The sequence below is a fragment of the Tyto alba genome, unplaced genomic scaffold (genome assembly GCF_018691265.1).
Source record: "Tyto alba isolate M040663 unplaced genomic scaffold, T.alba_DEE_v4.0 Super-Scaffold_46, whole genome shotgun sequence".
In the NCBI taxonomy this organism is placed as follows: domain Eukaryota; kingdom Metazoa; phylum Chordata; class Aves; order Strigiformes; family Tytonidae; genus Tyto; species Tyto alba.
Window position 1 is genome coordinate 6,434,844 of NW_024881322.1, and position 26,517 is coordinate 6,461,360.

General features: G+C 42.3%; 1 protein-coding gene across 1 annotated transcript in view; it reads left to right on the plus strand.

Annotated features, from left to right (window-relative positions):
* The first annotated feature begins 13,459 nt into the window (after positions 1–13,459).
* Positions 13,460–26,517, plus strand: part of LOC104363948 (myosin VIIA and Rab interacting protein) — a 225,725-nt gene continuing 212,667 nt past the window's right edge. Inside the window, 1 exon segment of the mRNA XM_042806480.1 lies at positions 13,460–13,707. The gene's annotated coding sequence lies outside the window, so the exon portion shown is untranslated.

Genomic DNA, 26,517 nt, shown 5'->3' on the forward strand with positions numbered 1-26,517 from the left:
TAACAGTCTCTTCTCCTTTGATAGCAAGGTTATATACTTTCTCACACTGTCAAGTATCTGCTCCTCTTCTCTTCCTTTTCTCTGAGCTCCTCATCAGAAATTTCACATTGCCATCAAGCCTAATGGTGCTTACAAACTGGGGTGTTTTACATTTACTTTTGGTGTTTTTTATTTTCCCCCTTCTTGTGCACTCAAAGCTGCAGGCTGCCAGGCTGGGGGGGGGTGGGAAGGGGGAGAAAGCGGGGGGAAGCCATTAATTTTATAGGCTCTGAGTAACTGAGTTTGCTGAGGTTGCACTAGTGAAAGCAAAGCAACCTGCAGTGCAGAAATGAACCTGGGCTTTCCAGCTGCAAACAGCTCTATGATGTGACTGGAGTTGGGAAACTTTCCCTGTGGCTCTGCTCTCCTGATCTGGGGCTTGTGCAAATGCAGTGGATTCGGCTCCAGGATTACTGACCTCAGCACCTAAGTGCCACAGGGTGGCTACTTGCCAGGGTGCAGCAGCCACCTATGCTGGCCCCTGAGGAGCTCAGCTCTGGAGATCATCTGGTGTTCTTGCTGTGGACAGAGGAAGACAGGAACGCAAACCTTTGTCAGTGGCAAACAGTGAGGTAAAAAGTTGTCAATGAGTCATGCTGAAAATCAATATTTCTTTTGCAGGTTGGAGGAGGTGATCACAAGAAAGATGGATGTTGATGTATGACCCATACCAGCCTGTTCCCCCACGTCCCGTGGGAATACACCTTTGCCTGATGCAGCAAAGTGCGCAGGCGGGCGCCAGAGTTGGCATGCTCCCCTGGGTGTTGGTGCTGTAGGTTAAAGGACACTTCTCAGGCACAAAGCAAAGATCAACCAGGGACAGAGTGATCAGCTCTTTCTGGAAGGAGCGCGCAGGAAATGTGGTAAGGCAAACTAAGGCTATATTAAGGAAAAATGGAGAACCTGGAGATGTCGGAACTGTGATCAGGCTGTGATTCACTCTCATGTTAAGCTGACTGAAGTGCAAGTTGCTGGCTAAAAAATAACTTTTTGGAAGGTATATTGAAAGGCATTTTTTGGCCAGACCTGTTCCCTGAGGTAGCTCACTACGTGGCTGTCCAAGGAGAGAGAAACTTGACTGAGGAGGAACACAGTGGCAACGTCATTTGAATGCAGCCTCCATCCAGGCAGGCTCTTCTTGAGTGAGAAACTCCTAATGTCAAAGACTTTGTGATGTTCTTGCCATTATGGTATGTTTAAAACGGCAGTTGTCCTTCACCTTTTCCCATTCATGCATTCCATTTTGCGTAGCAGAGAGCAAACTTCAAAATAGTAGCTTGTACTCATCACTTGAATGACGTTCAGGATGATGTATTAATCATGGATTTGTGATTAACTCTCATGATATCACATGACTATCTGAGCTCAAATCCCTGCAGAGAGGAAGTATTTTAAGAAGAAATAGCATAAATATGGCCAGATAGTTGAAGATGTCTGTTTTCTTTGTCCATGAACTACAGTGGCATGTGACTCATTAGTACTGCAGAGAATGAACTCCAGGGCCGTTGTGCTTTCTTTGCTGTATTACAAAATACAAAGGTCAGATTTGATTATAGAAGATCTTGAAATTTCCTATAGGAAAGATTCTATTTCAGACCAGTGGAAGGGGAAAGCAGGACAAAGACTTAAGTAGTGGTTTTCATGAAGGTTTATTGTGGAAAAGTGTCCGATTTATCTCCATAGTTAAAGTGCAAGAACAGTTATTTGGTTTGTTGCTGGGTTCTTTGCTGATGCCCATTATTGTTCCATTTATTAAAAAGCTAATGAATAGTAGATATATGTTATATTTTCCTGTCCTGTCAGGGGACAAAAGGACAATTTAATTTGAGAAGCAGAGTTTTAGTAGTCAGTAGCTGAAAAATACGCTTGAATATTCGGAAAGGTAAAAAGAAAGTAGTTTCACATATAAAATGCTTTCTGCAACTCAAGCAAGTTAATCTTCTGAATGAGTGTGTAAGGTGTAATGTCACAGGAGACCATTCAAAAATCTTAAAAATAATAAAACATAATAATAGTTGCATAAAAATTTTGGAAAGTGGCCCATATTTCCTGAAAAAAATATTTCTACCTTGAAATTATCGCACTCATCCATAACACATTTGGTATAGTTACAGACGGGAAGGCGTAGAATAGTTTGCATGTTCAGGCCCTGCAAGACAAGGAATGGGTATTTAGGAGAACTACCAGAATAATCACATCCAGAGAGAAACAAGGTTGTCTGAGACTCACCTTGGTGGTGGCACTGTTTCAAATGTAGTCTCCCTGATACAGATTCAGATATCGTTCTCATCACACAGTATCTTCTCATTTTCTTGTAGAAAAGGATGTGATTGCCATTTCCAACATAGTTCATTCTCTCCCTCCTGTGATGTCCGTAGGATGCACTGCAAAGTGTCTGGGTCTGAATGCATTTACTTTAAAATGCAAATCACACCAAACATTAAGAAAAAGTTGATGAGAGCAGCATGCTTTTACAGCAGAATGCAGGTAGTTTTTGACCGTGTGGCTCCTCTCAGCATTGGCTCCACACATAAACGATACATTCAGGCAGCCCTGACCCCCGCCGGGGCCGTGGCAGGGGAGCTTCAGAGGAACACTCAGCCTTGCCGCCTACCCCAGAGGATCATTTATATGCTGAGCCGAGGCCATTAAGGACCTGGAAGAAAGGACTGAAACACTGAACTTCCCACTGCAGCCTGTGTGACGTGGTCATACCAGGGCTATGTCAGGCTGCAGAGCTGGACTGCAGTGCCTTGCTGCTGTTGGAGAGTCCGTAACAAGACCAGAATATTGTTCACTGTCTTGGGGTGAAATCTATTAGCTGAAAGGAGGTCCTGTGATGTTGGAGTTGAATAGCGGGAAGGAATCAGAGATTGCTCTGAAACAACAGTATGATCTCTCCAAAAATGATGTGCAACTCCTGTGAAATGAGTTTGCTGTTGCTGACAGCTCTTGGAAGAGTTTTCAGGCATATTTTTTCCCCCCCATACATCTTTACAATTTTGTATTTCCTGTGTTCAGCTTCTGCTAGATGAGCTAATCTCAGCCAGTACCTGGACCATTTCACTCTTGCTTTGTTCTCATATTGCCGAAGCCAACCATTCATATAACTTTTACTTTAAATAATAAGTTTAAGTAATCATATATGTGAGTATAGTCCTGCAAAGACGCACGCACAGTCACACAAAGGGAAGTTGGAAAGGCATGAGTTTATTTTCTGCCCATGGGAATCACTGACTGTATTCTCACCCATCACTTATTACAGTACCATCTTTCATAACATATTGGGCACGGTATAAAGAGAGAGGGGAAAATTAAACTGGAGATTGTGTGATTCTTATCTGTTCATGTAGTGACTTTAAAGAGATACTGAATGGGTCTGGAAAGACAACTAATAGGTGTGTGTCTCCATACATGAGGGATATCTATCTTAGTTAAGGTGTCGTATTAGTCACAACCTATCAGGAAAATATTTTACAAGTTTTAGCAGATTCCCCTGAAATCTACAGACCTTTTTTTATTTGGTCAGAAAGATCCTATGGTCTAGAGTACTGACTGCTCCAGGGAAAATTAGGAGAATGGATCCCTCCATTAACAATTGAACACAGTCCACCAATATACTTAATCTGTCATTTCAATTTTGCCTTTCCTTGAGCTCCTAAGATTTGAGATACCAGCTACCATGAGTGTGTGTACCTGGTCCTCTGTAATTTTCTTGGTAAATAGGTGTGCTGGGTTTCTGGTAGCGGGGAAGGGGGCTACAGCAGCAGCCCCTGGGAGAAGCTTCTTGAAGCTCCCTTGGCTCAGAGTCAAACCCGCTTCTGGCCAGGGCTGAGCGCATCAGCGATGGTGGCTGTGCCTCTGCGATAATGGATTTAAGGGGGGGAACCTGGGAGGAGGAGTGAGAGTTGTGGGGAGGACACCTCTCTGAACACTGAGGTAAGTGGAAGGATGGAGGAGGAAGGGGGTGAGGTGCACCGCAGCAGAGAGCCTCCCCGTATCCCAGGGTGAGGTGGCAGGGCTGCCCCCCCCCCCCCCCCCCCCCCCGCCCCCACGAAGGTCACCAGTGGAGCAGATGCCCACCTGAAGTCTGTGGAGAAGCCCACACCGGTTCAGGCAGCTGCGCTTAAAGGAGGCCGGGACTCTGAGAGAAGAAGCAGCCCCCAGTGTTGTGGTTCGGCGCTGGGAGGACTGCAACATGCAGGGGGGACCCACGCTGGAGCAGCATGGGAATGGCTGAGGCCCGTGGGGAGGACTCACTGAGGAGAAGGTTCACTGAGAACTGTCTGAAGTGAGAGGGGAGCCACGGGGAGCAGGGGAGGAATGTGCAGCGTTCCCCACCCCATCCTGAGTGGGAAGGAGTGGTGAGCTGGCTGTAAACCCCCATCCCCTGCCCCCTGCGATGTGGAGCAGAGCTGAGCCAGGGGAGAAGGGAGGGGTGGGAGGAGGTATTTTTGGATGTGGTAGCGTTTCTCACTGTCCCACCTTGTCTGTTAAGTGTTATTTTTATTAGTGTTTGAATTAAACTGATGGGTTTTTTTTTCTTCCCCTAAAAAATCTGTCTTTTGCCCATGACAGTAATGGGTGAGTCATCCCTCCCTGTCCTTATATCAATTCCTGAGCCTCTTTATTTTCTCCTTCCCTTTCCTGAAGGGGAAGGGGTGAGTGAAGGGCTGCATGGTGCTTAGTTGCCCTCTGGGCTCAAAACATGACAATAGGAAAGGATGTTCAGGTCCTAGAGCTGACCACAGAAGCTGGTACAAATGTCCTGCTCTTGAACTAGACTTGCTCAACAGACTGAAGAAATTTTATTATTCATGCAGCTGATAAAACCCTATGTATTTCTGTCTTGCTTCTTATTGAGAATTCATCCTTATCCTTATTGTCTTTCATTCAGAGAACGTCACTTCACAGACAAAGCTGTAGCTGGGGGCTACAGGGATCCTGAACCTTCTCAGCTTATCCCTTTGCATTCCCCTTTCACTTCTCCATTGACAAAATATGCCTTTCCACAAAGTGTAGAGTCTTGATAATACCTTAAAGGATAGAGCACTTTTCAATTGTTTGGTACTTGATATGGAGATTTTTATATATATATATATGTATATATAAAATATTTATGCATCCAGTAGAGGTAAGACTAAATTGCAAGTGAAATGAATGAACCTCAGATACAAAAGCTAGAGTCTTGCAGCAACACTGGCCTGACAATTTATTTGCTGTTCTGTGTTTTTTTTTTTTTGTTGTTTGTTTTTTTTTAAAAAAAAAAAAGAATTATAGCTTCCAGTAAAGCTATTTACATCAAGTACATCAACTGGGATTTGGTATTAAAACTTGAACTCAATCTATTCCTGTTAATGTTGTTTAATATAGACCATTGAATGGTTTAGAAGTAATGAAGTCACATAACACTTACAGTGTACGCTGGGTCACCACTAATAGTTGCTGTGGAAACCTTATTGTCTCTTCTCTTCTACCACAGCAGTACATAATCATAGAGCATTTGTTTTTTTAAGGATTACATTCCATAGTGCTTCCAAAGAAAAAGAAATATTAATGACCTTCACTGAAGGCAGTTTAATTAAAGGAAAGCGAATTCCTCACTTTTCTGCACCAGGTGCAGGAATAGGAGTGGGGCTGCAGATGCCAGCACAGGACCACTTCAGCTTCACTCTTCAGGCACAAGGACAAAGTTACAGAACCCGTAGCACTGAAATAAAAAGGGCTGAAGTTTCCAGTAAGAGCTGTGGGCCATCTGCTGTTCCCGAAATCAAGTCATTGGGCAGCGATGGCTCTAACAGTTTAATTGCACGTTGATGGAGGCCTGATCTAAATGGGTTTGTGTACAGGGAGGATCCAGACAACAGCAGCTAGTCACAGGGAACGTGATAGCGTGTGTACAGCACACTGGTACTGGCACACGGGAAGCTTACCTGCCCAGGAAAGCTATTGATGGCTGTGCTCGTGCCTAAGTGTACTCCAAGCAAATAAACATTGGTCTGCAACTTTCTATTTGTTTTATAGTTAGGGTCCAATGCTTGCCCTCCCGGGCAACCAGCCTGCCGGCACTCCTGAGTTCTCCTGTCACAGAGCTGCTTGCTGGCCAACAGCCAATGCATCCGAATAATCCCTCGTAAGAACGACCACAAGAAAACAACTGAGGGCTTCCAAAGTGGATGTCAAAGGGCCATTTTATCAGGAAAACTGTTGGATTAAGACTTGGCTGCAGAGCTTTCTATTCCTGGTACCACAGACTGCCTGGGCAGAAGACAACTAACATTCTCTGTGCTTGACTCTATTTCAGTACAAATCATCTATAATTGTTTTAATGACTTTGTTAATGATTCACAGATATCTTATATGCACTATTTACTCAGCTTTCTTCATTAGCTCACGGCCTACAGCAGAGATGCCACTGAGGAGAACAATAATAATTGGCACCCGTAGGAAAATGAACAGTTTGAGCTGTGCAATTAGAGACCAGTCTCTCTCCTTAAATTCTTAATTAATAGATGTGGGTATTTTAGGTTTTAAAATTGCAGTGACTGTATTTTTATACATTTGCCAGGGACTTGCACAAGGAAATGATGTTTGGTATATAAATATTTGTCTGGAGTGACACACCCTGTTGGTCTGGGAGCTGAGCGTTTCAGAGCTGAGCAGAGAAAGAGGACGTATGTCATCTGGTCCCCGGTCTACTGGAGGTCTGTTATATTCCAGTTTCCAAACTGGAAAGGTGGTTCTCACGGGAATTATAAAAATGAGAAATGCCTTAAGTCTAGTTTGCAGTAAGATGTTGTTGACTTGGGCAGAGCAGAAGGAGGTGAGGAATAGGCCTTGCAGGGCTGACCCTGCTCCTGCAGGAGCGAGCAGCCATGCAGTGCCCGCAGCCCTCGGCGAGAACAAGCCAAGGTGAAGTAAGTGACATGGTCCTGTCAGACACAATGCCTTAAAAAGAAGATGGAAAAGTAAATCGGCTGATGTGAGGTCCCAAGGCAGACATACAAACAAGAAACTTGTGTGGATTTGGGACAATCCCTGGAGGATTTGATTTGCATAAAACCACACAGTCATTTCGGCAGCTTGTGACAGATATAATCCTGCTCTAGTATGTCCCATGCTTTTTCGGGGGTAAGTTAAGTAAGAAGAATTTTACTTTTTGTGTGAAAAAACACCAAGGAACAACCTGATTATAGAAAATCCATGGAGGGGAATTAGAGCATTCATAGGGGTAAGCTCATTGAAACAAGCACGATGTATTTTCTATGGGCTTGTACAGAGCACAGCTTAAAGGATACTGAGCATAATCGAGGCATGTGAGAGGTTGTGCAAGAATATGTCAAACAATAACATGATTAGATGTGCCTGCATCTGACACATCTACTTTCATAACACTTTGACTCAGTTCTTTTCTGGAAAGGGTTGCTGTCAGGCAACCTTCTTTGAATTGCCGTAACCATTGCTGCTATGTGTTTGTCTCTAAACTTTAGATTTGGAAACAGAGAATATACCTTGATGAAAGAGTCATTATGGAAATTATTTTTGCTCAATAATTTTTATTTTAATGTCCATCTCTACTAGAGGCACTGTGGAGACAAGTTTCCCAGAATACCTGTTACTACTACGTCTGGGTAAATCTTACCAGTCAGTGTATCTAATTAATACGGACTGCTTCCATGATACAGAAATGTTCATGAACTAGCCTGTATCTTTTGCAAAGAGCTTGCCTCACTGTCACCAGGTGTTTTTGCTGTTCACAACATTCATTTTTTCCTCAGCCATGTGGTACTGATTCTGAACAGATTAATATCACAGAAGTAGGGACTTAGATATAAGATGGCTGCATAAAAGTAATGTAACTGTGTAGACACCTGTGTGGATGAAATTGTACCTAATTCCATCCAAAGGCCACCAAACTCACCTTTTCTCTGTGCCTCAGAAGTGGTTAAATCCTATATCCCCCAAGTAAAAGGCTGAAAAACTCTGCTGAGCTGGTTTTGTTGATCCCATTTCCATGCAAAAATTACTGTCAGGATTTATGTTTCCTTAGAAAAAAGAATTTCTGAAAACTACTTAATTCAGGATGTACTAAAATATAAGGAGTTAATACAAAGTATTCTAAAGTATTCTAATTTTGACTGATCTTGCTCAAAGGAATTCACTGGTTTCGTACTGCCTAGAATTTTTAAGACTCTGTTCATGAGGATTTTTACACTATTTCTGTGATTTCGCTTGTAAAATATAGGCAGAGAATTATATAATGTATACTCTCTGCATCTGAGAATAGTTTATCTGTATAGAGTTATAATAAGGGGGAAAAAGCTCTTAACACCATCACCTTCATTTATCAGCTTTAGCCCATGGCATTTGGGTTGATGACAACTTCTAGAATTTAATTTTTAATAATTTCAAATAATGAAAAGGCTAAATTTATTTGAGTAAAAAAAAAGCATTTATTAGGTCTTTCTATGAAAAACAACCTACTTGCCTGGAGTCTGGCTCTAAGTATCAGAGGCATTAAGTAGAAGTTATGTTTAAAAGCAAATGAACAACTTGTGACAGTGCTAGAGAATTGAACCAGCAAGAGAGAGTAACTTTAGAAGCAACTGCTGGCAAAGTGGTTTTAGATGGGTTTGTTTTAAACCCAAAATTTCACAGCCACCTGTTGATTCTGATACAAAGAAACCTAATGAGGCTGAAAGAAACTACCACTGAACACAAGAGAACAAGAGCTAAACCAATACTCGCGTCTGTCTGTTCAGCGCTTGAATCCATGAAGTCAAAGCTGACTTCACATGAGCATTTTCCTGTTTAGCTGGAGACTTGCATGATTTTTCTTATTCCTCCCCTGAGCACCATGCAGCTTTTTCTCATTTTTTTAGTTTGTAAAGGAGAGAGCAGCGCTGAACTGTATAAAAGACACTACCACACCCTCAGCGCCGCTTCGCACAGGACATAAATGAAGCTCTAAACAAAAGCTTCAGTGGGCCACGTCCCTCCTGCTGCTGCTTGTCCTCGCATTGATGAGCAAGAGGGAGTTAGTGCATGCAAGGTGGGACTAAGTGGAGAAAAAGATTGATATAAAAAAACCCCTGGGGTTGAAGGACACTTGCCTTGTGTGTTTCAGCCACTGTCACAAAATGAAGTTCATTCGTCAGGGAAATTGAAGAACTTAACTACACCTTTTTAAGAATTTTCTTTTTAATTGCAGAAATGTAGGAGTTGAATCTTGTCCTCACCCTTATGCATTTGGTGGCAGGAATAAGGGAAGAGGACTGAAAGAGCCTTCACTTCTCTGCATGCAGCATCTTCTGCAGACACCTTCAAACTTGCATTTATGCAGCCCATATGAATGAGGAAATCTGCAGTAACAGCGGTACGGTCAGCAGCATGTTCTTGTCTGAAACTTATTCCCGTTCTGATTATTCTTCCCAGTAATTGTGGGTATCTCTTACCACTTACCACCATGTTTTTTTCTCTGCTGTCTCTCTTACTAGCTCATATTCCTGTTGTCACCTTTTAACTGACCACAAAACAACCACCACGGAAAAGAATAGCCCCCCCCTTGCTTTCCCCCCACCAATCATTTTTACTGCACCAGTTACAGTATATCTGTTGGTGTTTCCATCCCAGTTGTGAGACTTTGGTATGTTTATTTTCAAAGTGTTAGCTCACCTAAATTCTGCTGCAAGTTAAATAGGAAAACTTCTTCAAGCTGTCTCCTTTACTAACATATGTATATAATCCTGACTCTGTCTTCTCTCAGCTCTCCTTTTTTTGTTTTCACACGTAACACTTGCCAGAGCTCCTCCATACATTGTGAGGCTTGTGGGGCAGGGAACCTGATTGTTGACATCTCTGAAGAAAAGTCATGGCAAAGTGCCATATCACATGGTATGCTGTACATATTAAATGCTATTAAAAATTTGTCAATTCTTCTCAGCTCTTTCACTTCTTTCTCATTTGCTTGTCAGCTGTGAATTAGTTAACTGGTTTAACTGAATTATCATAGTATTCCATGTTTTGCATACAAACTTTATAAAATAATTTGCGTTTATGAACTTCTTCGAGACCCTAAGGTAAAAGGTTACAATGACTTCCAAGTTATTATCATCAAATTATTGTTCACTACACTTTGTGGAAATACTCTGAGGTTTTAACAGATTGGTTGAAAGCAAAAGAGACTTAATTACTTATTACCGTCTTTCTTTTCTGCTCTGAGATAGCAATAGGCTGGAATAAATTCATAACTGGTCCCCACAGCTAACAGATTGGCTTGTGGCTTTCCAGCAGGTACTGTCCACATTTGTATATCCAATTTAGTCACTAAAACCCCCTACCTTGATTGAGAAGGTTGAGAAACTTGGAAAGCAAACTTCACAAAGTCATCCTGGAGCGGTCTGTTATTGCTAACAAATAATCCAGTGTGACCGAGTGCATTGGCTAGCACCCTCTTTCTGCATCTCCCTGTATACCCTCCGAGTGATACCAAACCAGTACAAATTTTACTTCCCCCCAAACCAATTTATTTGCACGTTTTGCAACAACCGTATGCCATACAAAAGATGGCCAAACCCCCTGACCATACAAACTGCACTCCCAAAATCTTCCCTACAGCCAGGAAGCCCCATTCCACGGATGCTGAGAGCAGGGGGAAGCTCTTTGCAGAGTGGGACCCCCTACCCGGGTGGGTCCCCCGGCCGCTGGCGCTCAGCCTGCCCTGGTGCAGCCAGCTGGTTACGCAGCGCAGCCTGGGGACAGGCCGCTGGCCACCGCAGCCCTGTAGCCACATCTAGCTTATGGCACCACTGGCTTTCGTGCTGAGCTTTCCAAGCAAAACCCACCTGCTTTTTTCAGTCTACATTTGCATAACTTTTTTTCTTTATGAAGAAGGCTGTAATGTGACAAGAGAAACTCACCACCCAGAAAATACATTTTTTCTTGTCCTGCACCCCATTATTACCGGATCTGCTATCTCTGTTTACAAGATTTTTTTCCATGCTACAGCTTATCTAGTACCACGTGGCAGAATGGTTGTTGTACTGCATCTACTATATGCATATGTACTACAGATGCCTACCGGGGGACTGACTTCTTTTTTGGTTCTCTCCATACCAAGGTTATTAACACTGAAAGATTTCGTGGCCTACAGTTTAACCTAACTGTTGTGAACATAAGGAGGGCTGGGAGTTTCAGAGCTATAGGAAGTGAGATAAACATGCTGGGCATTCCCCTTCCCCTGATGACCACCCCACTGTTGCCGGTATCCCTCACACCCCTCAGTGCCCTGCTCCTCTCCGCAATTGCCAGGCCCTGGGTGGGAAGGCGTTTGGGGACATTTTGCTCATGAGGCAAAAATTCCCATGCTACCACTTGGGCTTCATCTTTGATTGCAGAGCTTGTCTTCCTTAAACTTCCATTTATTCTGCATACTTATTTCGATACTTATTTCAATTATTCAATGTCTGTGTCATATGTGATTCCAGGGAAAGCCTGGCGTATCTCAGTTTCACCCATTTATGCATTATGATTTTGCCCATAGGGGTGCCTACAGAGATTTTGGTCACAGTTTTTTTTACTGTGAATGGCATCCAACACAAAATACTTGCTACAGATGCAGAGAGAAGTTGATTTCTTTCCCAGTGAGACACCAAAACCTGCAGATGAAGTCACATAGGGCATGCAACAAGTAGGGAGGCGATGCAGAAGTCCAGCATACTATCCATAGGGCCATTACAATATTTCTTCACTTCTGCATTGCTCTTCTCTTTCACCTCTCTTAGTTGTACTTTGTCAGTTGTTAATGGCTGGTTTAAGTGTGCTATAAGTTAATACCTTCCCCGTGGAGTACTGTTGCAGAGTAAAAACATGCTGATTACTGGACTGATGTGGAACAAAAGAGCCTCGAGTCCAAAGCTTTGTCTCCAGTGGATAAGAATGTGAAATATTACACAGAAAGTATAAAATCCCTGTGTACCTAGTTGCACAATGTTGAGGGAAGGGCAAAACATTACTCTTGAACTCAGTCTAGTGTTAGCTTATTGGCTTGAGTGTGAGGAGCGGGCGCAGTTTTACCTGTTTGATCTCATGGTTGTGTAATCATAAGCATTAGAGCTAACTGATATCGATGGCTGATTTAAAAATACATTATTCTTTCAGGGTTTCAGATAGAACTGTAAGATTAGAGAGGGATTTCTACCCAGATACTTTTTTCAGTTATTAAAGATGTTTGGTGCATGTTATCAGTTACTCTTCTAATGCGGTCAATGAGTGACCTTTTGTTTAAGTCAGTCCCTGATTTGTTCACGTGTCATGCTGCTCCTGAAAAATGTTACTGCTGAAAATGACTGGTTCTTTTTCTTGTTTTTATTTAAAGAATTAACAAGTTTCTTCTGTTTGGGGAATACCCAGGCATGTATTTACCTATAGGTGTGTTTGGGAAATACGAAACAATATTTGATGCAGAATACTTCCTAAAGTTGGATTTTTTTTCACATACACCTTTGAAATGAATGTGGTGTCTGCCACTCAGAGCAGCACCCATTTCACTAATGCAGACAAGTGTAGGTTAGCATAGAAGTAAACGTTTGATAATCCAGTTGATTTGTAATACCATTAAATTAATGTAAACAAAAATATTCTCCTAGAAAATATTTTCCTTGAACACCTGCCAAGGTTTATTGAATGCATCTGTCTTGACAAAGCACTTCAACCGAGATCAAATAAAACCGTACCTTGCAGTGAACAGCTGCAGCGATTTTAAAATTAAGTTAAACAAGAGTGAAAAAAGCGGGGATGAAGAGTAAGACCATGGGAAAAAGTAATTAGCCCGGCACCGCACAATCCGCAGGGGCACAGGACATAGAAAAGCGTGGCCGGTTACGGCGCTGGCTCGCCGAGGGTTTGACTGGCCGGCCAGGCCACACCTTCGCCGTGATCACCCGCGCGGGTGCAATTCTTATCCCCGTGCAGCCACCGGCTTCTTTTCCCCCCTGGAAAGCAGCCGGGCCCGCACCCACGGGCCCGCACCCACGGGCCCGCACCCCCTCGCCTCCCTGCAGGGCTCGGCCAACCGGCGCCCGGGCGCTGCAACGCCGGACCGGCCCGTGGCGGGGCGGGGGGGGAAGGCACGGCGGCCTCGGGCAGCCCGCATCACCCCACGCAGTTCTGGTGACGGGGGTGCGTGTGAATATCACGGGTGGGGGAGCGGGTAAGGGAGGCCGCCCCCCCCCCCCCCCCCCCGCCGCCCCGCCCCGCCCCGCCCGGCCCCTCCTCGCTGATTGGCCGGCGGCGCCCCGGACAGGTGGCGGCGCGCGGCGGGGGCGCGGCGGGAGCTGCCGCCGCCGGCACCGCAGCGGCTCCCGGGGGCGCGTCTGGCGGGGGCGGGGGCGGCAGGAGGAGGAGGAGGAGGAGGAGGAGGAGGAGGAGGCAGCGACAACGACAGCGGTCAACGACAACGGTGACTGCTGCGAGCTCTCGCCTCGGGCCGGCCGGCTGCGGTTGCGGGAGCGCCCGGCGGCTCCGCGCAGGTGGCGTGGCCGGGGGCCGCCGCCTCCCTTGCATGAGCGACGGGGCGCAGCGGCCGCCGGTGGCTCCGCTCCTGCCCCGGGCGCGGGGAAGTTACTGCTCGCCTGCCGTTCTGCTTCCAGCCCTCGCTTCTGGCCGAGGGTGAGTACGCCGTCCCCCGCCGGGGCCGGGGGGGGCTGGGGCGGAGGGTCACCCGCCGCGGGGCCCGCGGGCGCCGGGAGGGGCCCTGCGGCAGGGCCGCGGTTGCGGGGCCGACCGCCGCAGCGCCCCGCCGGGGGGTCGGCCGGTGCTCGGCCCCCGGTGGGGGGGTCCCGTCCCGGGTCCCCACACCCCCCCCCACCCCCGAACCCCGCTCGGGAGGGGGCGGGCGGGGCCGGGTCCCGCCGCCGTTGGTGGCGGAGGGGCCGCCGCCCCCCCGCCGCGTTCCGGGCCCCTCCGCGGTGGTTTCGGGGCGGGGGGCGGCGGCGACACGTTATTAGGCTCCTTTTAATTACCGAGTATGCCCGAGTAGCTTTGTAGCGTTCCGCTGACAGCGCGGTTATCCGACCGCCGTCACTGCAGTGCATCATCATCGTTATCGTTCTTAATTATTATTATTCTTGGAGTGTCACCCTTCAACTTCCCCGCGAGCACGGGGAGGGTTTCGGCGTGGCGCTGCCTCTGCCCCCCTCTCCCTGGCAGCATCCCGCCAGTCCGTACTTGTAATTTATGCTTCAGACAGAAGCAGCGTGCGTTTTCCTAGTATCAAGGTCAGTTTATCGTAACTGCTGAGGAAAATACCGTATGGCTCGGGCTGACTTTTCTCAGGGAATCTAATTAAGTAGGAACGTGTGTGGTGCTGGGGTTTGTGTTACGTTTCAGGCGAAAGTAACCAGATTAGCCCGCAAAATGCCTTAGAGTGCCTGAGCGTCCCTCGTCAAGCATGTTTGCAGGGATATTAACTGTATCTAGCAATCTGTTTTGACAAATGGTGGGTTTTGCCATAGACCTACCATTGTACTATTTCATGCGTTTCTGAAAAAATGTGAGTAGTTGTCTTTGCTGTGCAGCCTGGAGTTTGTGAGGCAGAGCAAGGATTTTGACAATAAAGGCTTCTTACTTGTGCCTCTGACAACCCTTTTCTGGAAGGCTAGAGAGAGAAAGGAGGGAAAGTTAGTTTAGTTCTTGCATTACCGGACATTTTTCTGACTTTAAGGGACCTGTCAGCAAGCTGGTCGGGTTTTTATAGTTGCTAATTAATGGTGGAAGCGGTTCCCTGTGAGCTGCACTGAGACCACCAACTCTGTCCCTGCAGTTAACAGTAGGGTTTGCTGCTTACTGCTAGCCTGAGAAAGTGAACAGGGTTGTGTAAAGAGCAGAAGGTGCTGTATCTTGTACATAACCCTCAGGCTGCTGCCTTACCCATCGTTACTCAGGTATCAGAGCATTTTTACTGATGCATTATGCCCAGGTGTCCAAAAATGTACTAGGTGGTTCTGTAGCCTTCCTGTGGAATTTGTCAGGTAACTTACACAATGCTTATAGCAATTGTGAACAGGTGAGTCTCGTTTTCAGCAGGTGTGATTAATTAATTACCAGTGAGAACTCCCAGAAGTCAGTTCTGCCCCAGTAGCCCCCACTGAGATGAGAGATACTTGCAGAGCACTGCCTCCTGTCACTGGTCTTGCATCTTGCACCTGCTGCTGATCCAAGTGACACAATATTGTCCTTTCAGACAGGTTAATGCTTTTTAACAGATTGTCTTCATGTGAACCAGTGCTAGCTAGGAGTGATACCAGATCAAGAAAGCTAAGCTAAAACTTTTGTTTATTTTCCTGAGTTGGTTTTTTGCTTCCACCCTAACCTGATGAATACAGCTGAGCATGCTACAATTGATTGCTAAACCAGACTTTTGGATTATATAGGGTGTACCCAAGTGTATGAACATAGTAGGAATTCACCCTTCTCACTTAATAATTGCAGTAAACAGAGCACTTGAAGAACTTGTACTTAAACAAATAATAAAAAAAAAAAAAATTCCCTAAACTATGCATGGGTGATGCTGAAGAAAAGCTGTATATACCGAATGCACTATTGTTCATAAGCAGTACATCTGTATGAAAATGTGACTCCTTTGTATTGCTGCCAATGTTATTATGCCCTATTGTTATCAAACTGGAAACTGCTGTTTGGTGGTGTAAAGCTTAACTTGCCCTTGGAAAGTTGGACAAGTTGAAAGAAACTAGCTGAATACAGTTTCATGAAAACTGTAGGGACAATTTTTATCTTTGAGAAAACCCATTCATTTATTGGAGCAGACTAATCCAGCCTTACTGCTGAATGCTTTATTCACCTTCCTTATGGATCCAGTTAGGTTATTTGCTAGGTAGATTCTTAAAGATAATAAAGGCTTCTGGCTTACCTGTGAACCACTGACAACTGGAAAATAAACCAGCTCTAAGTTTCTTATATTCAGAGATTTATAGCAGCTTACTTTTGAAAGAAGCTTATTGGACTTAAGGGAAGAGGAAGATAACAGCTGTATTTCAGTGTGGAGCAAAGCACACCATGCTGTTGCTCAAATTACTACAGAAACTTGGCCTTTATCTACAGCATAAACCGGGAATTTTGTAGAAGGGCTAAATACAGTGTAATTTGATGAGATTTCAAGCCATGGTCTAGTTTTCTGTATCTCTTTGTGAGATTGGGTAAAGATGCCTATCTCCAAACTTTATGTGAATTTACAGGACCCCAAGAGGAAGACCCCTTTATATGTGGCTGGCACACTAGTAAGATCAGTGGTTCATATGGGAAAGACTAGTGCGTATAATCTGCTTGCTATTTAACTTTCAGTTGAAATGTGTTACCCTCTCTTTTTTTAACAATCTTACAGAAACTGCCACGCTGCATTTTGTAAAACTGCATTTTCAGAAAATAAACATCATGTTTGACATTTTATGTCCTGGAAATAAATAATTAAAGCACACTGTAGTGGAAATCAGTTTAATGAATCAGCTAACAGCTTTAGCATAGACGAACAGGGTATAAGAACTGCAGTGGCCTGACTGGTCAAAAGCTAATATCAGCATTATTGAAATAATGACAGATTTTTAGATCTTATATATACTATTCTGGGAATAGGAACACATTAAATTTGCAGACCAACATGCATTAAATGTCAACAGCAGAGCTTTTTTTTTTTTTTTTTTTAAGAACGTTACACTAACAAAAACCTTTGTCTGGCAAATTTTTACTGATCCATTAGGCCCTGAGTGGGGTAAACGAAACAAGACCTCTTGTTACTTTCTATTACCTGTATGCTTCATTTACCGATTGATCAACTGATAATCATAAAAGAAAAACTAATATTGGTGTTTGGTATTCAGGTTATTGTAGTTATTACTATCTACTGGTTGTTTTAAGATATAAAGCATTACCATAGGAAATTAATTTTGCATTCTTCAGGGAAAAGTACCCCTCCAAATAAAATTTCACCTATTGAAGTGGAGGAGATGACTACTGGGGAGGTTAATCTTGAAGATGAGACACTTTCAATAGCATTGTCTCAAGTTGACTCATGGTAATCAATTAAATAGTTTTCCTGAGATTTACTGGTGCTGACAGGCAGGTGAGAAGGGAACTCTATCCTGTCCTACAGCTGAAGACCCAAGCTCAAGTTATGCTGTGCAGCAGTTCAAAAAATCTCTTTCTGGTCTCTTCCTTGCAACATATGTTGCTTATTGATGGAGAAGCATAAATGGATAAGTGACTTAATGCAGCCATAGTTTCTGGATCAAGTTCATTTAAAGGGTGCTGAGGTAATTTACTGTAGAAAATGAGATGTAGTCTCTTCTTGTGATAGCAATATGAAGTGTAAAGCCTTATTCAAAAGCTGTTGAAGTCCATGCCATTCCCACTGGCCTTAATGAGTCTTGAATCCGGGCAACAGTCTGAAATCTCTGGCGTTTTTTAATAACAAAACAATCCCTCCCCCAGCACCCTCCACCCGCCTCCATACAGAATAATATGTGGCTCTGCTGTTGTAAATCAACTTCTGTTCTTGGTGGAAGACAGTACATAATCTGTTGTTTTCCTTCTGGAAGGGAAAGAAAGCAAAACATGCTTACAACTCAAGGAGTAAATTTTCTGTTCTGCCTTTGTGATGAGTTTTATCTCTTCTGAATCTAATACAAGAAGAGCTTCTTTGCTTACTAGACATTACTTCTGATACAGAAGGTCATTTTAATGTGGTTTTCTTCTGTCCCTTTTAGGCTCTATGAACAGGATGTTGTGTCACAGGGCAATCCAAATAGAAGAGTGCTGGTTTGCATCATTAGCACTAATTGCTACAGCATGGGTGTTAAGCATATGATTTAAGTGCTGTTTACGGAGATGCAGCTAACACTGCCTTGAAATATCTCAAGTTACAGAGTATACCAATTTTCCTAACCATTGTTAATCTTGCAAGAGGTTGATTCCTTTTTTACCCCTGAAGAGAAGTGATCCCTCTGCCTGTCAGTGGTCATCCCCAGGAGTGCTTGGTGTACCTTTCTGGAAGTTATCTCAATGTTTGCATCTAGCTGTTTTAAGTGCTTTGACTTTTGTTTGACAGACCATGAGTTGGATTTAAGTTAAACCATACTGTGTGAATTGGAGCAACACCAGGTTTTAAGAACAATTGAAAGAGCTTTGGGGAAGATTCTAAAAGATATAGTCTAGTGATGTTGGTTTTTACAATCTCAGTTGGCCTTTACAGTGCCAAAGATTGTCCATATGTTAATCACCACAAGCATAAAAATAATGGATTGAATCCTAAATGAGAAGAAAACAGTTCACCTCTAGAGGAGGATGAGCCTGATTATTCTACCCACCACACTTCTCATGTTTAATGACGAGGCTTCAGATTCCTGCTCCAAGGTAGTATCACTGGTCAAAAAGAGGGGAATCAATGGATGAGGTACTGTGGACTGGCTTTCCACACGTGATTAAGTGAATTGCATCTCCTCCGTGGAAATAGGTCATCTGCGTAGTTGTGGTAGATGAAGAATACCTAAGATTGTCCTTTTGTTTAGGGGGTGAGTTGGTGTCGATATATCAAGGTCCAGAAGCCTATTATACTGGATACTGGAAATTTGAAAATTGGGAGAAGCTAATGTAGAAGACTAGAAACAGGAATTTTCTTGGTAAAGCTGATGTTCATGTGGGTTTATCAGAGGAGAATGCTATTTCAGTGTGCTGGTAATGCTACTTCTGTCTTCGAGAGTGAGGGCCTGATAAAGGGAACTGCTTTTTTTTTTTTTTTAAAAAAAAAAAAAAAGGCACAGAGGAGTCCTACCTAGTTCCTAAAGATGGTGGCTTAAGTTGATCAAATAATAGTTTCCGTGGGACTCAAACAGGTGTCAGTGCTGGCTGGATGATTCTCTCAACCTGTAAGAGCATGAACTGCTTTGGTTCCCTAGTTTAAACTAAGGAATCTGTGAGGCTGCTTCAGTTTGGATCCAAATATGGGAGAACCAGCAGTCAAAAACCTAACAGTGAAGTCGGCATTTGAACTCTCCGGAAAGTGCCTGTATCTTGTTCTTGAATGTAAATGTTCCTTGTTTGTATAAACTTGGGATCCAGAACTTCAGGTTTGTGTTTGTTGGCTCAGATTATCTCTGTGTTGTGCAGTGTCAATATAAAAAAAAAAAAAGTAGCCAAGCCTTAGGTCCAAAGCAGAGCCTCTTCCTAGCAGAGTGTAGAGTAGGTCCCAGTGTCAACAAACTAATCCATTAACTCCCCCACCTGACAGATGAACCCAGCTCCTGGTTTGGTTTACAGAGGCTTTCTGCAGCTCTGGCTCTATTTTACTCTTGTTTTAACAAATGCTTATCTAAACATATCAAGGACAACCTGCATCTGAAATCCTTTTTTCCATGCATGGGGCATAAGTTGTGTGTCAACCCACTGCAGCTCATCACTAAGTGTCAGTGAAATGGAACATGTGGCTTTACAGATGTCACTATTAATGTGTCTCTTATGATTCTTGTTTGTTCTAGCATAAATCAGGTTTAGAAACACTTTGCAGGTGTCAGACTGAATGCAGAAGGCACAGTTTTATGAAATTATTTTTGTTTTTTGTTTTGTTCATTTACTTGCTAATCTGTAAAATTCAGTAATTTGCAGTGGGGTTTCCTGTCAGTGGTTTGAATTAGCAGTGATTTACTGTATTAAATTTGTTTTCACATCTGGCAGCACTAGAGAATACTGCCTCATTGTGGCAACTGCTGTTGGAAGCATTTTCTTACCTCTAAAAATAGAATTTCTGTCTCTGTCCTAGTCCTGCAGAAAGATTCTTTCAGTCAAAGGTTAGTTCTTGGCTCAAACTTAAGGATATGCTCGTGAGTGATATTTAGTAAGAGGGCTGCAGGATCTTGATTAGTGCAACATACGTTGTAGGGGAAAAATCCGTTTTATTGTGTAGGATGTTTTAAGTATGCCCATGATGTGTTTGCATATTGGTTTGATTTTTATATTATGGATGTTCTGATAGCAGTCAAGCAATCCACTTAACTGTTTACTTTTGTAGTTTACATGGGTTGATTTCAAACTGGCTTTCAGGTTATGATGAGATTCTTAATTTATCATAACCTTTTTGCCTGTAATATTGACATGCAAAATTAAATTTACATGCAGATGTAAAATGTGTAGTGCTTCCAGAGCTGTTTGAGGTTTTACAGAAGCTTCACCTTTTCACTCAGTATTTTCTTCCCCAGATTAAAGGTATGAAAAATTTGGGTGAGAAGCCTTACCACCGCTTCAGGCAGTAGCAATGCTTTGGCAACTTGAACTTGCAAGAGTTATCTTGGTGGACCTATATTTTTTTTTTTTGGTTAGTTTGTTGAATTTTATCTGTAGGATGCTTCTCTATAGTTGTTCTTTCAAGTAGTGACTGCTGTGGGACAGAGGAAGGCATTTAACTTCAAAACGTGTACTTGTCACACGCTGCTCCACAGCTCGTGTGATCGTGGACCTTCTGCATCATTCGATTTCTTCAGGCCATACAAGAAAATGGGATGTTGGCATCTGAAATAGGGATCTGCACAGGAATATCCTCAGTTGTGTTCTTTCACATATTCTTCCACAAGAAGAGAGGTGAATATTTGAGCCTCCCCAGGTTTAACTTGGCATTGAACCTGAGCCTTTTTCTCAGTGCAGGTATTGGACTGTTAAACAGATAAAGTGAGTGCCCGCTTCGCTGTCTGCCTCTCTAAAAGGAGATAGAAGCAGCCATCGATTCCTTGAAGGAACAGAGAAGGATTTGCTCTTTCTTTCATCTCCCTTCAATCCGTGTAGCTCATTTGAGGGTCATTGATTGTGAAATGCTGAGACTGACAGGTGTCTCGGGAGAAGGATGTGGCATGTGCAGTGCAACACAGGTGGGTCGATGTATTTTTGCAACTTTTGCAGTCCTCACTCTTGAGCTAATGCTGAGGAGAGAGGTAGGAATACAAATCAGCTGTTTGTTTAGTATCTTCTTCATGCTGGCTCAAGCTTAGAAAGCACAGTGAAAAGACTGATTTGCCAGGTGTGTTCTGGTTTGGGTTTTGATGGGAAGGTGGAAGGAGGGACGTGACTCCGTTCAGCGGCTGTTGTTCTCTCTGTGCAGGGAGCCTGGGTGCATAGCAGTAAGTTCTGAGCCCCACTTTGCAGGTCGGGCATCCAAAGGGAAGCCCTTGCAGTCTTGCGCTTACAGGCATGCAAATTTCTGATTGTGTTGGGCTCTTCAGGATCAGCTGTGTGCCCTAAGTGTAGATGCTGGCTTTCTCTCTGACCTGTGGTGTGATTCACCTTGGGGTTGGTTGACAGTCTGTTATAGTAATGAGCTGCATTTCATGCTTTAGATTGGAGGCACGCAGAAAAGAGGCCAGTCATCCAAGATACAGTTGCGTGTCAGCACATTACCACTCCAATTTTGTCTTTTTCTTCAAGCTGTCTTCCTCATTTCAGGAAGAGTAACAGTCAAGTCTCACACAGTCAGAATACTGTCAGACCCATCATCTCAACTACGCGTTCTTCCGTAAGACAGATGCTATTAAATAAATAGATAAAACAGAGCTGAACATGATTTGCCCAAATTCAGCATAAACAATGGAAGATGAGACTGAGGTAAAATGAGAATATACAGTAACTAGAAAGCCGATGGATGTTAAATATGTGCTAACAGTATACGCCAGATGACCTATGGTCTTTAGCAGCTGTAGGACCAAATTCTGGATAAGCCTTTCCTCTAGGAGTTCACTGTTACTAGTGAGAAGATTATTCTGGTCAATGAATTTGGCTTTTATATCACACTTTCAGTTTCCACTGGGATTTATACTTGTGTATCAGTTGTAGGCCAGATACATAGGTATAAAATGATCATGAAATATTAAAATGAGAATATTAATAATGACTTTTTTTAATCTATCACAGCTGGATAACAAATTAAGTCAATCTTTAATTATCTTTTAATTAATCTCTAGTTATTTCTGTAAAAAACTTTTTTGATATTTAAATAACTTCTATTATTTAGACACAGTTTAATATGATGTGTTATGTCTTAGGGAGAGTGCCATCCTTAAGTGAGAGATGCCATTCTTTTTAAAATAAAACATGCCTTTAGTGGAGACTTTCTACTTCTGCTATTTCATATTCAGCACTTAAAATAATGTAAAATATAGAAGGAAGAAGGCTGTGAAGCTCCTATTTATTTCCTAAATAGATTAAAATTTAAAACCACACAGTGCTAACCTTTGACCTTTAAGATTTACTATTTCCCTCATTATTGTGTGTCCCAGTACTTTTATAGACAAGAAGTACACAAAGTTATTGTCATAACTTGCATTAATAAGGAACATCTCTCCCAGAAAGAACCGAATGAACTTTATGGTTCTTTTAAAAACCTACTGTTTCACCCCCTACACCCCCCAGTGGAACAAACCTAACTTTTCTCAGGAACTTGCAAGATACTCAGTTTTCTAAACAAATCTCACATAAAATTAGTACAAGGCTGAAGAGAAGAAAACTTTCTGCTTTGGTTATAGACCAGAAAATATGTGCCATAATTCTCAGTTAAAGTTGGTGTGGGTTCAGAGAATAACATCCTCTGAGAATTTAGTCTTGCATCTCATTTAAAATGTCAAGTCCTCATGTTGAAGTCAGTTGGTCTGTGCTTAGTTTTTCATCTGAAGATGTGGCTTTGTATTTCCAATGAGTATATTTTCCCTCTTGTTATTTTGCAGCATTAGTTTATTTCCGGTGAAGAGGGAAGAATATCCTCAGTGTTGTTTACTGCAGCTTCTAGAATTCCTTGAAGTTTAAAAAAGATTAAGAAATTTGTGACCAATATTAATTATGCCTTATTTTAGACTCAATGATATGCTAGCTGTAGTAGAAGAGATAGACAGTAATGTTCTTTGTTGTCTCTTAGCTAAAGTCTGTTTTGTTCAAGTGTGTTGACATAATTCAAAACATAGGAATCCCCTTTACTTTTTCAACACTCAGACCTTATTTTTGTCACCAAATAAAGTGTGTGACATTAGATATGTGTGTGTATATATAAACTATATAGAGAGATATGTGACACATTAAAAAACTTAGAGTAATGACCTTGTGCTGTGGCAATGTGATCAATTCTTTTGGATGTTCAATAAACAAAACTTTTTTTTTTTTTTTTTTAATACGAGGTCTGGTTAAGGAGCTGTGCTGTGGACAAAGTGCTTGTCTTCCTTTTTGGCTTGTAAAGATGACTATCTTATTCGTGAATATGTTGCCCTTTTAAAATGTACCACAAGATTATACAAAGAATTTCATAAGGTACTAAAAGAATTCTGCAAAAGTTGGTCAAATGCCAAACTATAATGACAAGACATATCAAGCAGTATTATTTAGGTCCTGACAGACTGCTGAAGGAAATAAAGATGAGTTAGTTGGCAACAGAATCAAAGATATAATTACTAGCAGGTTTTTTATTCTTGATTTTCTACCTGGAAAATACTAGAAGTGGTAGAGTAGCAGAACAGAGTAGAAAAGTTCTGGTGTTTAGTTTGGTGAGTCTAAAGCTGAGACCATGTGAGGGAAAGGTGTTCTGTACTAGATACCTCAACTGCAAATGGCTGAGCTGAAGGAGTTTGTGATATTGGCTCCTCACGTATCACATTTCATTAATGCACAGGAATAGCATTTTAAAGCAAAAATGATACTGTGTTGTGGAAACAGGTGAAATCTCGATTAAAATTTTCTCAGAAATGGTAAGAATTGTAAGATATTCTTGCTTGCAGTATTGGAGGGATCTCTGCCAGATACACATTCTGTAGCCTCCCCTGAGCCTTCTTTTCTCCAAGTTGAGCAGTGCTCCCAGCATCTCGTCTTGTGAAAGATGATCCCGTCCCTTAATCATTTTTGTGACCTTGATCTGGACTTGCTCCATTAAGTCCAGATCTTTCTTGTACTGAGGAGCCCAAACTGGACGCAGCATTCCAGATGCAGCCTTGCTAGTGCTGATTTCTTTGCTACAGTATAAAACTAAGATGTATGTGTTGTACAATATTCACTGTGACCACTTGCATAATTAACTTTATAATGTGGCTCTTTGTGAAGCAGAGAATCTGTTTTAAAGGTTAGTTGGTACTTAAAAAAAAAAGTTTGTGGGCTTTCTCCCAACCCTCCTGCAATGCTAATCTTCTGCTGAGACTGCAAGTCCAGACAGCTTAGCTATTTTATGAGTGACTGGGAAATAGAGTACTTGCCCTCATTTCTTGTGTTGACGCTTTCATCCCTTTTAAAATTCAGAAGCACTGCTTGCAGTTCTTGAAAAACATTTAATTTACTTGTTGTTCTGTGAGGCTTTTATGGTTGCTTTGGTGTCTACTTTCATGCTTTGTTTTTGTTTGTTTTTAAGGTTAAATTCTAGAAAAGTTTTCGATGTGGAAATTCTATTTGGATTTTAGAACAGACTGTAAGAAGTATTAAGATTAGAGTATTACTCAGACAATACCCAATCATGTATTGTAAGTCTAGACTTCCTGTTATACGGTGTTAATTTGTTGAGCAAAAGTTTTCTGGGAATTATATTATTCCTTGTAATGTCTCTGAAAGCTTAAATTTTGTATTCAGTTTGAGATTTAGTGAAGAAGTTATTTCTCATGAAGGTAAACATCTGAACAGCCTCATGTAAGTTAGTTCAGTTGAGACCAGAAGTTATTTTAGGCTGAGACACTATTTTGTGTGTGTTTTGTTTTGTTTTGTTGTTTTTTTTTTTTTTTTTTTTATATCTTGTTATAATTCCTCTAGAGGATTTGCCATTGTGTATTTTCAAAATGCATAGTCTGGATCTACTGAAAAAAAAGACATTTGACCATTGTTTCTGAATATTTATAAACTGCTGTGAGACTCCCACATCAGAGGTGATTTGGTAATGTGATAAAAAATTATTTCCTGGGAAAAAACACACAAGTTCCTTAGAGGTTAATGTAATCTTGGAATGCAGACTACAAGGCTTAAAGGTAAATAAACCACATGAAAATCACAAGTTAGTTGCTGGTGATTTTAGAGTATATGTGTACTTGAAATTAAGTCTTTGCTGGCCCCAAAGTTCAGAGTAGTGGGGCTGCTCACTTACCCCCAGATTTAGAGGTAAATTTCCCCCTTCTAACACATGCTCACAATTGGCAGTGATGGCTGAATCAAAGGGATAATTTTCTTTAGAGGTGGACCACAGTTTGTCTGTGTAAAAACAGTATTAATTTTGACAAAGTTTCCAAAAACATTTTGATGAAGATCTGAAGGGAGAATAATTTAGGACATGTTACAGTTGTTAACTTGGTGCTCAAGAACAACTGGAACGGCATCTTTGATCTTCTAGTCTCTTCAGTCTTGTGTCTCAGGCAACGGTAGCTCTGCTCCAGCAATTGCTTAAAATAGTTTTACTTCTTTTTAGTTTCTATCCTGTGTTTCTCATGTAAAGTGTATGGGTGTGAGAAAAGTTAATTGGAAAAGTCCTGCTTATTTCCCTGCGGAAGTGGTTTTCCTGAGTAGAAGCCCTTCCATGCTTTTAGAAAGTCACTTTGCACTAAAGTGCTTTGCATGGGAAGAGCTGAACAGGTATCCCAAAGCCCGAAGGGAAGAATGTGTCCCAGCACACTGCTTGTCCTGTCTTTGAGCCATGACGTGTAAGCGTAACCTCAGTAAGCCCCACCTTGCTGTTTCTTACGCTTGCCAGTGCCCAGTGAGGCTTTGGTACAAGGGCTGAGGAGGAAGGGACGGGGAAAATCTTAACATTCTGGTGAAAATTTCAGGAATATGAATGTGCGTGTGTGTGGGGGACGGGACAGAATAGAATCTTGCCAGTTGTTCCTTGCTATATTTTAGCCAACTTTTAATTTTAACATATGTTTTTGGTTTTACAAGTGGTATTAGTGAAGACTACGCTGTCTTTGTTTCTGTGGCACTTTTTTATTTAAAAAATTGGGGTAATTTAGTAAGTATATTTTCATAGCCTTTATTCACTCATTGTTGATGTTCCTGTTCAGCTTCCTTAGTAGACCCAAAGAGTCAAGCCAGAACATACTGTTCCATTGTGACCTTTGTTAGCTGTATGGTGAGCACGTGTCTCGTTGGAGGGATCTTGTCATCTTGATTTTTACTGAAGCTTCTATCTCATCTGCTTGTTTTTGCCGAGGTAGTGTTTCCTTAAATGAAGAGTGTATTATTAGCTTCATTGGTAGACTAACCAAAATAGAAAAAATAAGCAATATCCTCCTTCCATGTGTGGTGTTTTTTTTTTTTTTTCTTTTCTTGTTCAGAGACCTGTAACTAGGTGATTGGAGGAACAAGCAAACAAACAAACAAAACCCCAGAAAACCACAACAAAACCCAACCAACCACATCCCCCGTCATCATCCAAGTAGCAAATAAATTGTTATATTTAGAAAAATAAAGGTGATTTCTTTT